Raw genomic sequence first — 12,763 nt, forward strand, 5'->3', positions numbered from 1 at the left:
AATGGCGTGATCGTGCGGACAAAATTTGCGGACACTTTTCGCTGACGCGACAGCGTCATATAATGCTGTCGCATTAATAAGGATATATGCTCTTCGCATTTGTGTCAGTGTGCTGCATCGTAAGCTACGGTTCGACGCAGTCAATACGAGGGCCCTTAAAGAACCATGACCTGCCATCACTGCGATGACCTACACTTTTGCAAGTGGCACAGTGCGTAGCGCTATTCAGACTGGTTGATATAAAACACCCCCTTTTACAAACGCTCATTTCATCCGCGTGAAAGGATCTCAGGCGTCCGATTGGAGGTGCCCGTCGAGCAAGTGACTGGTTTCACGCAGGCGTGTGAATCATGCTCGCGGCGCTTAGGTATTTCGAGAGGAGAGCCACGAAGGCGAAAATTAACTGGCGTTGGCGTCTGCGTGAAGCCCCACCTGTTAACAGAGCGGAAACTCCCCCTAAACGCCACTTCCACCTGCTATAACACCGACTAGAACGGAACGCCGGCTATAATGACACAGCGGTTATAATGACATGCCGTTTATAACGACACACCGGCTATAATGAAACGCTGGTTATGATGCAATATCATGCTGTAAAATTAGAAACAACGACGACAGCAGCTTCGTAAGGACACTTCAGTGGCGCACAAATAGAGACTAAGGACAAAGGAGGAGACACACACGACGATTAACAAGTGCTATATATTAACATCAGGCATATATAAGCAACTGCTTGTACAGCGGGTATCGATATAACGATACCTTTAAAGCAACCCTGCAACGCTGGTGAAATAGTGCCAACATGATTCCATTATATCGATGTTCTTAATGTGGTGTGGGATAACACGACAAATAAATAGGGTTGTTCGTTTTCGGGTAAAACCCGATTTTACCCGATTTTTGCACCCCGAACGTGTCCTAAAATATCGGGTAAAAACCGATTTTTTCCGATTTGAGAAACAATTGTGCCCATGAAAATGTGGAAACTGGGAGCCGTACTCGATCCGTTCCAGAAGCGGCTGCTGAGTCAGTCGTTTGATGACTACCGACCTCTCTTTATTTCCGTGATGGATGGCGTAGGCTCGCTTCGCGAGGAGTTTAACCAGTAATTGCTGGAAGGAAGCCCCACAAATGAAGGTGTTTAAGTGATGGACTATTGGAACGACGCAACTGTGCGTCACCCAAGGCTAGCAAAGGCAGCGTTGTCATTGTTGTGCCTAGCTAATGGCAGGTGGGACGTTGAGCGAACGTTCTCTCAGCTAAGGTACCTGCAGAGACCGGACAGGTCTCGGATGGGAACCGAGATGTTGCGCATGCAGATGATTATGTATGTTAATAAGGACGTGTAGAACGTCGATGACCAGCCCTCGTGAATAAAATGTTTCTTTTCTCAAAACTGACCGTTGCCTCTGACTGTGAGTAATAATTACTTACCAAAGAAACGCCAAATTTTGCAATACTTTCTTGAAAGCAGCCCAAAATATAGCCCTAATTGTTACCTACCGGTTAGAGCAAATCGAATATATTATTAGGTTGCAAATTTAACCCGATAAAACCCGAACTTCGGAGTTTTTCCACGAAAGACCCGATTTCTCCCCTATTATCAAGCCGAAAAATAACGCCCGATTTTTACCCCCCCCCCCCCCCCCCCATTTTAAAAAATATAAAACCCGAAAACGAGTAACCCTACAAATAAAGGATAAAATAGCAGTCACTGGCGTCGTTTTTGCATTCTAACGGCTTCTGCGGACCATTCGTGACGGTTCTACACCTGCAAACCAGCTTTTGGGGTGAAAGAAAAAAAGGAACAAGAAAAGCTGAATATCAGCAATCGATCGAAACCAGACTCAGTGCAGAGATGTGCAAAGAGTAGCAGACATATAAAAGAGCAGGTCAGCGGTTCTGGTCTGTCGACTCCGCAACTACAGATGCGAGGAGACGTTGTTGGCGCTGCGCGGTCCGGCTGCCCGTGTATAGCGTGCTTGGTTTGTCACGCAGGGGAGTCTCACCTGACTTGAATTGGCTTGGCTTGGCTTGGAAGGGCTCTCGTGACTACCCTCAGATAAGAAAGGCTGAGGAGGAGGTGCTGAAACGGTTTGTTTTCCCAGCGGTCCAGAGTTGGTCGGCGGTTTGGACGTGACCCTCTTCTCCACGTACCGAAACCAACCGCAGCTCGTCGTGCGTGGACGCGACGGAATCGGCCGAAAAGAAAAACGGGTAGAATAACGACCGCGGGTGCTCATTCGAGAGCTCCGTGCGAGATCTCGCCAGAAATCTTGGGAGTAAAACTAGCTCGCTGAAGTCGCGCGGGTGCGCTAAAAATGGATTTGCAAGAGCGTTGAGCCCGATCGTTAAAAGGAGGATATCTGTTCTTTTAACAGTCAAAGTTGCGAAACTCCGAACCGAAATCCTTGCATGTACCGCGCCCAGTTCATGGAAATTAGTAGATTGTGGCGCCACCTGTGATTGCCAATATTAAGTATTAAGGAGGCTCCTAGCGAATTCGCCTTTCCGTGTCTTGAGTAGTACTGAGCAGCTCCTTCAACTGACGTATGTGGCGTGAGTGTCACCTAATCTCCGAGTTTTTGATTAACGAGAGTGCTGCATTTTCAATGTACTAATGTGACCAAAGGTACCCGTTACCAAAGCCAGGCTGTCAGAAAACCGAATATTCAAGGAGATAACACTGCATTTATAACTGAGACAGCATTGCATGGTTTCTAAGTATGTTTTCTTCAGGAAGCTAAAAAGTCGAAACTGTAGACAATAAAAAGTGTAGTACTAGTGCGTACACAGTAGTCGGATTTGAAAGCAATAGTCATAAAACAAGCAGCTAAAGAAAAACGAATGCGCAGTAGTAACTTGAGGAATGGAAGGAGTAATGAAAAAAACATTAATAATTATCTGGATACGAAAAGCTTGAGACTATTTTAACCCAAGCGCTTTACAACTCTGTGTGGGCACGACCCAGTTAAACTGTTGATTCAGACTTGATTAGCTGGCGCGATGTCAGGAACCAACCTCTTCGTATATACGTACTCCATTGAATATCCCTTTCCATACTGATATAGAGATCCATCGTCCCTTATTTGAAGAAAACTATTACCTGTCATTTGCTTTCAAGTTCTTGCAAATTAATGCGAATTGTATAAACATGAGCTTCACAAAAAAAAATAAATAAAACGGAACTTGTGAGCAATGGGAAGGTACCACTCTCCATCTAGCGTAGGATAAAGCATTAAAAAACAGCAGTTGCTACCTCTCGGCCATGGTCCGCGGAGAACTGCATTACTCCGCTTTACAATCACAACAGTAAAAGAAATCAAATTTTTAATTCTTGACTATATCAAACAACCAGGTATCGAAATTCTAGAGCTTAAATTTTTTCCTCGGGATTACCTTTTTGTTTAGGCAACAAGAACAGTTTTAACAACAGACTGCCTTTTTGGCGTGGAGGGATTGTGTGTGGCCGTCCTGAATGTGAGCGGAGCTTTACTGCAGGCTTCAGATGTATACGACTGTAGTTGCCTTTAATCTTTTTTTTTTCCTGCGCTATCTGACCTGTTCGTAACTTTTCCGTTCTCTGTCTCATTCTGTGTGCCTGGTATGGGAGCATCGTATCTCAATCACATTGGCCTTCTCTTCTAAAAGCAAGACCTCACCTTTTGACACTGCAAATTTCCATTCACTGCAACGAGCAGTCGTCGGTGACGCGAGCATAGGAACCTCAATAGGCGCCATTCAAAGCAATGTTTGGTCGCCAACCCACAACCATGAACTGACGGCCGCTGGAGATCCAGAGGCTGTGAATATTTTATGGAGATCTCCAGTCGGCATCACGCGAGGGCACTGTAAGCCTCCGAGGGACCGCTGAATCAATCGGTGATTGCAAAGCGCACCGCAGTGATGGGCGTAAAAAAGCTCGGCACTTCTTAAAGAGGCGCCAGCGAGCCACTTTGAGAGGCGTTCTTCAAAAGGCGATGTCTTTCCGCGACAGACCCGGAAAACGTCAGCTGTACTTTGCATTCAATTCCGTCCTTGGGTGTCATTCCATTCATTCTGCAAGCTTTGTCCGCAAAGTCACAGCTGTGCGGTGCAGTCGGGGGTTTTCCTACACGGACAGAAAGGGGGCGTAGGGGACATGCGCACGGTGTCCAAAATAAACCCGCCCGGACGTGACCACCACTGGATAGAGACGAAGGCGATGGTAGCGCGCGAGCGTTTCCTGGCGGACGACTCCGACACCTGTCGAGAGAGACAACTTGTTTACTAAGTTGCATCTCTGGGCAGGCACGCGGGTGCTGTGTGGTAGGAACCAGCCGGCGGTTCGGTATCAGCGAAACCGCGGCCAAGACGTGTCGGGGTGCTCCTTTGTGCAAGCCCGGCAGACCGCCGAGACCAAGCGGTGCCGCTGAGAGAGAGAGTGAACTGCGAAGCTTCGCACAGCGGGACGGCCTGTACCGTATGATCGCAAATGCAAGCAACACGCGATCGTGAGGACTCCTCATCGCTAGAGTACGAATTTAAAAAGAAATATGTCGACGACTGAAAGAAAGAAAGAAAGAAAGAAAGAAAGAAAGAAAGAAAGAAAGAAAGAAAGAAAGAAAGAAAGAAAGAAAGAAAGAAAGAAAGAAAGAAAGAAAGAAAGAAAGAAAGGCTTTTGGTTTTCGCGAGCTTTTTCTATGGCTTCCTTGTGTCCTTCAGTGCCCGAAAATAAATGATATGAAAAGAAACTATAATGAAGTCACTTTCGGTAACTACAACCCCTGACCTAACCACACCTGTCCACATGACAACAAGAAGATGGCCACGTGATCCTGAAGTTGAGGAAGTTAATAAACTCGTATTCTGACGATTCTTTAACACCTGAAATGACGGTAGCGTCACCTTTAGACACCTTTAGCATAAAACGTACCATGTTACCGTTACCGCAGTACTGGGAGCCCGCCCACCGCCAGTGCGCACGCGCTGATTGGTCTCGATGCGGCAGGAGAACGCACGGTGTCGTGGCGCCCTCAAGGTGATCTGCGCATGCGCACTGTCGTACTGCGGTAACAGTAACACGGTACACGATACGCTAAAGGCCTGCCGTAGAAAGAGCGCCCACACGGAGAATCGTGGAAAGAAGGAAGGACGGGGAGATTAGAGAGAACAAGGTTCCGGTTGGCTACCGCGCTCTAGGGAAGGATAAACGAAGGCGAAAAGAATGACGAGTTAAAGATGAAGGACATCAATTAAGGACGTGCGTGCAAGAAGGACACAACCTATAACTTGCCAGCACGTCGCCCTATGAAAGAGAAACAGCGCTTGGAAATGCTTACGGTGGCTAAGACATTGCTGAGATTTTTTTTTCTTTAGCAAGCAAAGATCAAGACGGCCTACCCCTAAACATAGCGATTATTTGTGCGTACTAAATGCAGGACCAGTACAGAGCTCATATGTGCTGTTTGGTCATGCTATCGCAGCAACACGGCCCTTTAAGCCATGCCATCGATGAAGTAATGCTTTTTGAAAGCAACGTCGAGTCACTGGCGACAAAGCGCAGTCACTCTCCGCCGCTGTAGGCGTGCTCAATGACAACGAAGCTCTCGGCAAGAATCCGGGGAAAGTAGACATGAGTCGAAAAATTTCGGAACACTTGAGCTCCGCCTTTGAGGGTATGACGCGACAGCAGTTCCTCTTGTCCACGTGGACACGGACACTGTTTCCTCTTTCATAATCACAATCATTATGTGAAAGGCCGCACGACACACATACGAAGCCCCGCTTTAAACAAGCCGTACGAACCATGCGTGGCGTAGCGGTAACGCATCTGACTCGCGAAATGGCTGCCCGAAAGTCAGTGGTTTGCGATGCGCCTCTGGTGTGGCTGGCGCCATCTATAGAAGCCTCTTGTAATCAACTAGTCCTAATATTTCAGACACGTCGACGGCAACGCCGACACCGGCTTTTCTGCGACGTGTTGCCTTTACGTTTTCGCATAAAGCTCGAGCGCATTTCATGAAAACTCCCAGACTAATTAATTACCTCGCTGAGGGTAATATGGTTTTCTGATACTAAACATAAACAACTGCCTCTAGTTGCTCTGTCACGAAGCACATCCTGGCTAACCAATCAACATGCAAGGAGAATCAAAGATCTTGTGTGCGCTACAGTGTTCGGAGCAACTATAGCTGGGAAAATTTTAGCAGAGGTATAGTCTACAGGAAAAGTATCCTCCGATTTTAAGTACACAATAAACCAACGCTATTCCTACTCGGTGATCAGCCATAGCCAAAACAAACAAATAAACAAAAAAATAATGCACACACATCGCGGAAATAAATGGTCGGTGCAAGTGCTTGCAATTAGTGGCGGATTGAACCGTATTTTCAGTGTTGTTCTTGCAGCAGCTCCCATGCGATCCCATGCATTCTACGCAAGCTATTTTCATCGTCCAGTATGTGCTTGCTATTGAAAGGTGAGCATGGACTATATACGCGGCCATGTATTTCGTTTCCTTTCTTTTGGTAACCCTGTCACGGGGTCGTCTATGGGCCTACGTCTGTCATGGGGCCTACGTCATCGAAAAGCCGCGAACAATGACAGACGACCATAAGAAATGATAAGTCCCAAAGCTGCAGAGCAGCTAAAAAACCCCGTAGCGGAAGGGTCCAGATTATTTCAGACCAAATGAGTTTCTTAACAGTGCCGTGCACATACGTCCACCTGCCATCGTAATGCTCCAAAATACAGTCCGAAATGAGTTAGGCCTACGGTGCTATCCAGGCGAGTTCCGCAGCGTAGACCAAGAATAGTTGGCGCAGAGATCTGTTATGCGAGCCCGAAAATGTGTTGCTGTTAGAACAAAAAGAACAGAGAAAAAAAACGGGGGAGTCGACTAAATTCGGGTGTTTACGGTATAGGTTCCTGCCCATGAAAAAAAAAAAAGTCTGCGAAGCCGTGCCACGCCTTGGCTGGTTGCTCTTGCCGAGTTTTTGGCCGCGCCGATTTTTATGGGCGCATGCGCAGTGGGTGGCGTCGTGCGCGCGACATTGAGCGCGCAGGTGGCGAAATCGTTGGCGCCGACGGGAACGAAGATGTCACCGACGGGTTACCCATGTGCGTACCACACACAGACACACACGCACAAACACACGTACACACAGCTGGGGCCTCAGTTCGCGAGGCAGTTGCGCGCGACGGCAGTTTGTCGAGCGGAGGAGGCGATAGACGTCAAGGCACGCGCTAAGAAGATTGCCGTCTTGGCGCCACCGCGCCAGCCGGCTTTTAAAACCCGCGAGATGTTGACGCGCGGCTTGCGAGATGTTGTACTGAAGGGTGAGGTTGTCTGCTCTGCGTGTGTGTGCTCGCGTCTTGCTCGTGCGTGTGTGCGCGGGTTTTTGTCCGCGACGCGAAAGCGAGTGTTGACGGAAATAGATTCGGCACGCCTTTAGCACGAGAAGACAGAAGTGGGCTAAGGTTGTGCAAGTGCATTCAGCAGCGCCGTGGAGGGAGCCAGGACGACAAAGATGGTGCGGCATTGCTCCGCGCTGTGACTCACTGCGGAAACATTTGTCGAGGACGGCACCGAGACTACAGCGCGCGCAAGCAGGGATGCGGGCGCGCTTCAAAGGCCGTGCGAGCTGAGGCGCGAAAGGATAACATGACGTCATTCACTGGAGAGCGGAAGAGAGAAGAACGCCGTGGGGTAGTGGTATTGGGGGAGGCGTCCAGACAAGATTAGTGACTTCATTGTACAAGACCGTTTCAGCTGGCATGATGAGCGTGTCCTTCTTTGAGGGCTAAGGCGACAGTTTTGTCACCGAGACATTGATGTAAAACGGCCGGGAGGATTACGCAGAAAGGGTATCGCAGGCTTACCAGACCCGTAGAAGCCGTTTTAGGTTGTGTCTCGGATTGAGGCTGTCCGTAGCAAGGCAATGTGCAGGAACATCTTGAGAGGGAACCGAGTTGGACGTCCACGGCTTCAATTAGAAGAAAATCAATCAATCAAACAATCAATCAATCAATCGTGAGGCGAACATCGTTTGAACATGAAGAAGAACGTAATCCAGGCATTCCAGACTTTTCCGTCAGACAGGTAGGTAGGCATTAGAAAAAAAGTTTTACCATACTTACAGCCCAGGGCGGAATGCGAACCATGCAGCGAAAGCACAAACAGAGCAGATGCATTTCCCGATGGTTTAGCCTCGTCGGCCGTCGTCGCCGCGCTGCGTGTTGTGGCATATAGAGTAGCGCGTCATAAATAGGCGTTTTCGTCTATTATAATCAGTTTGCTACCGTGGTCGTGTAATCGAACCGGTTCAGTCACGAGTTAAAAAGGGCTGGCTGTGCCACATCCAGCGACTTCATGCATCCGCCCCCGAAGTGGAAAAGGCTCCCAAAAGCGTCTCAAATGCCAATGAAGAACGGCCGAACGTTATGGCGTGTCAAACAGAGAGGGTGAGCGCTTGGCCCATCCTGCAATGCAAAAGCTGCTGAAACCGCCGCGGTGGCTCAGTGGTTACGGTGTTCGGCTGCTGACCCGAAAGACGCGGGTTCGATCCCAGCCGTGGCGGTCGCATTTCAATGGGGGCGAAATTCTAGAGGCCCGTGTAGTGTGCGATGTCAGAGCACGTTAAAGAACCCCAGGTGGTTGAAATTATCTGGAGCCGTCCGCTACGGCGTCTTTCTTAACCCGAGTCGTTTTGGGACGTTAAACCCTATGAACCACAAAGCCAACCATAGACGATACGCGTAGTTTATATGCATGCGACTCAAAGATGCAAACACTCGGCGATGTGGACAGAAGTGGAGTAAATTTGGCAGGAGTAAAAACTGACCAGACGAATTAATGAAACGACGCGGAATGATGCGTAGACGTCACTGAAGCTAATATAAAAGGATCGGGGGCACAACTATGATATCCAGCCGTAATAAGATGCCCCAAGGCTAAGCCAAAAAATCGGACTTTGACGACGTAGGGAAAGCTAAGCCGGAAGCTCCCACTGAAGAAAAAAAAATGAGTGAATAAAATGTCGCTATGTATCCACGTGCCCGCAAAATTCCATTCATGCGCAGGGCTTCACTCTAGCTATTACGTCATAGCTTGAAATGTGCGTTGATGGTATTACATATCGCAGGTGCGTACTACAGAGAACGCAGTTCCTGTGGTTCTCATGTTTCGACGTGTATTACTATCTCGCCCTCCCCCCCCCCCCCCCCCCCTTCCTCAGCGCCCATTCTTTGGGATCTGTCACTTTATTACATACATTTTAGCGACACGTGACGTGAAACAGTCTGTATTATCAGATGCTGTAGTAAAAAAAAAAACTATAGACGAGGCTTCTCTTCCTGATTACCAAAGTTGAAACTGTTTTCACTTCCACTGCAATGATTTGTACCAACATTCGGACTGCTCCGGGGGATCCTGCTATGTTTTTTTAATTATTTCATGCAATGAAAGGTCGGTTGGAAGCTTTACGCTTTCTTGCTAGTTTCCCTGGCCGTAACACCTGCGCAGTCTCAGCTCCAATCAGCAACAAAAATGCTTGTTTCAGTCGCCGAGTTTCACTAACATAGACAGTGACATGAGGGCGCGTGGACTTAATTAAATAGGGTCCCTGCGAATATCACGTTTCACCGCCCACGCAGCGAGACCCGAGCAGCGCAGTACCGCCTGGTGTCCCCCCCCCCTCAACTGAACTGCCGGAAGCTATTTACCGCAGCAGAGAAAACTGAATTGCGTTTGCGGTGGAGAGGGCTGCGCATTGTCCGACCTGAGAGCAATAAAAACAAAAAAAAGGAACCGAAAACGAGATGCAAAATTCGAAAAAAAAAATCTGAAACGGTCCCAGGTCTCCAGAACACCTGGAAGCTCGGTAAACGGAAGCTCTCGCAGTACGTTTCCGGTGCAAGGACAGCGGAGGGAACGAAGTAGCAACAAAGGTAAAAAAAAAAGTAAAAAAAAAGGTGTTTAAAACGCGTCCTTACGTGCTGTATTGTGGGCGCTGAATTCAGTGGGGCCATTAGTAATGCCTGTGGCTTGCACTGCATTTAACGGCGCGCGAGTGGTGCATTGACATTATGCATTGCCAACTTAAAGGTGCACTGAAGAGGAATTTGAACTCGTATTTTTACCGCTAGAACTCGATCTACACGTTCCGAGCGTTCTTGGAAACTTCGAATCATTGCCTTGTGCGGCCGATTTCCCTAGTTTAAATCGGAATAAGGTCGGGCTCCCGCCTTTTTTTTTGTTTGTTTGTTTTAATTCCCTGCAAACGGTGGTAGGAGTCGAGCAACCTTTCACTGAGTCCCGTGGCGGAGTGATACGTAGTGATCAGCGAAAGCAGAGTCCACGCGTATTTTTATTTCCGTGGGCCTAATTTGCAGCTACGTTGTCTCTGACTACACCTATTTATTCATGGAAACCTAAAAGAAACAAAATAAAAGCTGAAGCAAAGTCGCCACGCGACTGCCTGAAAGGCATCCATGTGTTGGTCGACTCCTCCCACCGTATGCGAGGAATTCAAAAAAAAAAAAATGCGGGAGCCGGACGTTAATCCTATTTAATTAGGGAAATCGGCCGCACAGGGCAATAAATCGAAGTTCCTAAGAATGCTGGGAACGTATAGATCGAGTTCCCGCGGCAAAAAGACGAGTTGAGATTCCTCCTCAGTGCACCTTTAATTCCGCAAACGGCGATATCAAAGGCTTAGTTATGAGCATAAAACTAAATGGCAACTTCGAATCAATGGTGTGTTCCGCATGCCGGAAAGGCAGCGCATACTTGAGGGCCATATCGGCGCATGTCATTTTTTTTTCCCCAGCCATCGTGGCTTATGAGTCATGAGTAACGCTTTTCTCACCAGGATGCGACTGGGTTGGCAACGCCTTCGTGATCGCCGCACTGCACGCCTCACGTTCTAGCAGAAACCCGCAACACCTGGTCACGCTGCCGAAGCATTTCCACCTTATTCCTCTTCTTCTTCGTTGTTATTGTTGTTGTTGTTGCTTTTCGTCTTTTCCGCCATTCGCTTCATTCCGTTGCTGACTTTCCAGCGCCCCCAGAGTAGGTAGACTCGACTGCCGATGCAGCGCCGGTCGTGCACACATTGCAACGCCTCAATTTAGCTATTAGCCATTAGCCGCGAGCCAATGCAAGGCAAGGCAGCTGTAACGCAAGGGTTGTTACCCCCGGGGGCAGAGGACACGAGGGCTTCTGGCACGCGTTCTGCCTGAAAATTAAAATAAACACTCGTAAAAGCAATCACGAAATCAATCCACTCGTCGTGCGTGAACTGTTCGATGCTCGGCGCGCGTTGGGCTAATTGCCCTTCGTGTTTGCTCACGCGCGTAGTGCCGTAGAAAAACGGCTTGAAAGAGCCGCCTCCCGTCTCGTGCGCTGCGTGTACCGTTACGAGCGATTCGACGGGCTAACCAACGCGAAGTGCGTGGTCAACGAGACAGAACACGGAGCGCCCGATAAAGTATAGGCTTCTCCGTTTCTTATACTTTACTCTGTCTGCCATTGACCCCCGTTGGAACGGCGAGTAAGTTCGCCATGGTTTCGAAAATTGAGCGCGCGTATGTGCCCCTTTGAAAAAAAAATAACGGAAGTAAAGAATTGTTTCCGATCGTCTAAATGACCTCTAGTGGAGCTCCGCAGCGTTCGCAGAGCTGCGCCATAGCTACGAGTCATTTAGGGACTTAATGGCGTCGCGTTTAAGCGGTTCAGGGAACCTGAACAGGTTAGTTTAGTGGCGATAGACGTTTGAAGCACCAGCAATAGAGGGATACAAATTAAGAAAGAAGCGGCTTTTCCCCGTCAAAGGACCCCGTTCAAGCCAACGGCGTCGGCTGATACTCATGAACTTGCTAGCCTGAGTGACAATGCAGGGAGTAGCGTGACAATGAAGGGATGGGACTATCCATGACAATGCAAGGATGATGCTATCCCCTTTCATCTGCAACTCCCCGCATTGTCAGGGTTGCAGGTTCATGAGAATTGGCCGACGCCGTTGGCTGGAACAGGGTAGTTTGGCGAGGAAAATCCGCTACTTTCTTGACTTGTATCTGACTACGGCTAGAGCACGGTCTACCTTTAAAATCATTTTTATCGATCTAAGCGCCCTGCTTACTGATGTAGACGAAAAAAAAAAGGGGGATAAGAAACATCCTGTCGCACGCAATGACCTCGTATTAAGTTTTCGTTTTCATCGTCAATCGTAAATTTATACTCCGGGTACAACGTTCCAAAGCGACACGCGGTCTATGAGGGACACATCAGTGGAGAGTTCAGGACTAATTAGACCACGTGAGGTTATTCAACGATCACTGACATCGTACAGCACTCGGACACTTTACCTTCGCATCCACCGAAACGCGGCCACCGTGGCCGGAATCGAACCCGCGACCTCGGGATCAGCGGCCGAGCTTTCTTTTTATTAAATGTTGATCATAGATCTGATTAAAGCACACAGCACCTTTTATCTTAGTAAAACCTAATGTTTTACAGTGAAACTATTGACGTTTTACCAGTGAGAAACTATAGTGCCTTCCGCAGTGGTTTAAGAAGCTTAATTCTGTAGCTTGTCGCATTGTAGTGGTGCTTTGGCGGCAGATAATGCGTCATCAGATAGGTTCAGCGCAGTGTTGCCGCATACCGCTGCTGTTCCCGCTACCGTCCAGCTCACTCCAACGTACCAAGTGAGTTGTTTTACCTCCATAGTTTGTAGTGTCATTCTGTTAAGCATGGGGTATCTTCCTGTATCGATGTTTC

This window comes from Amblyomma mixtum, chromosome 10, assembly GCF_055824585.1.
Source record: "Amblyomma mixtum isolate Tamu chromosome 10, ASM5582458v1, whole genome shotgun sequence".
NCBI lineage: Eukaryota > Metazoa > Arthropoda > Arachnida > Ixodida > Ixodidae > Amblyomma > Amblyomma mixtum.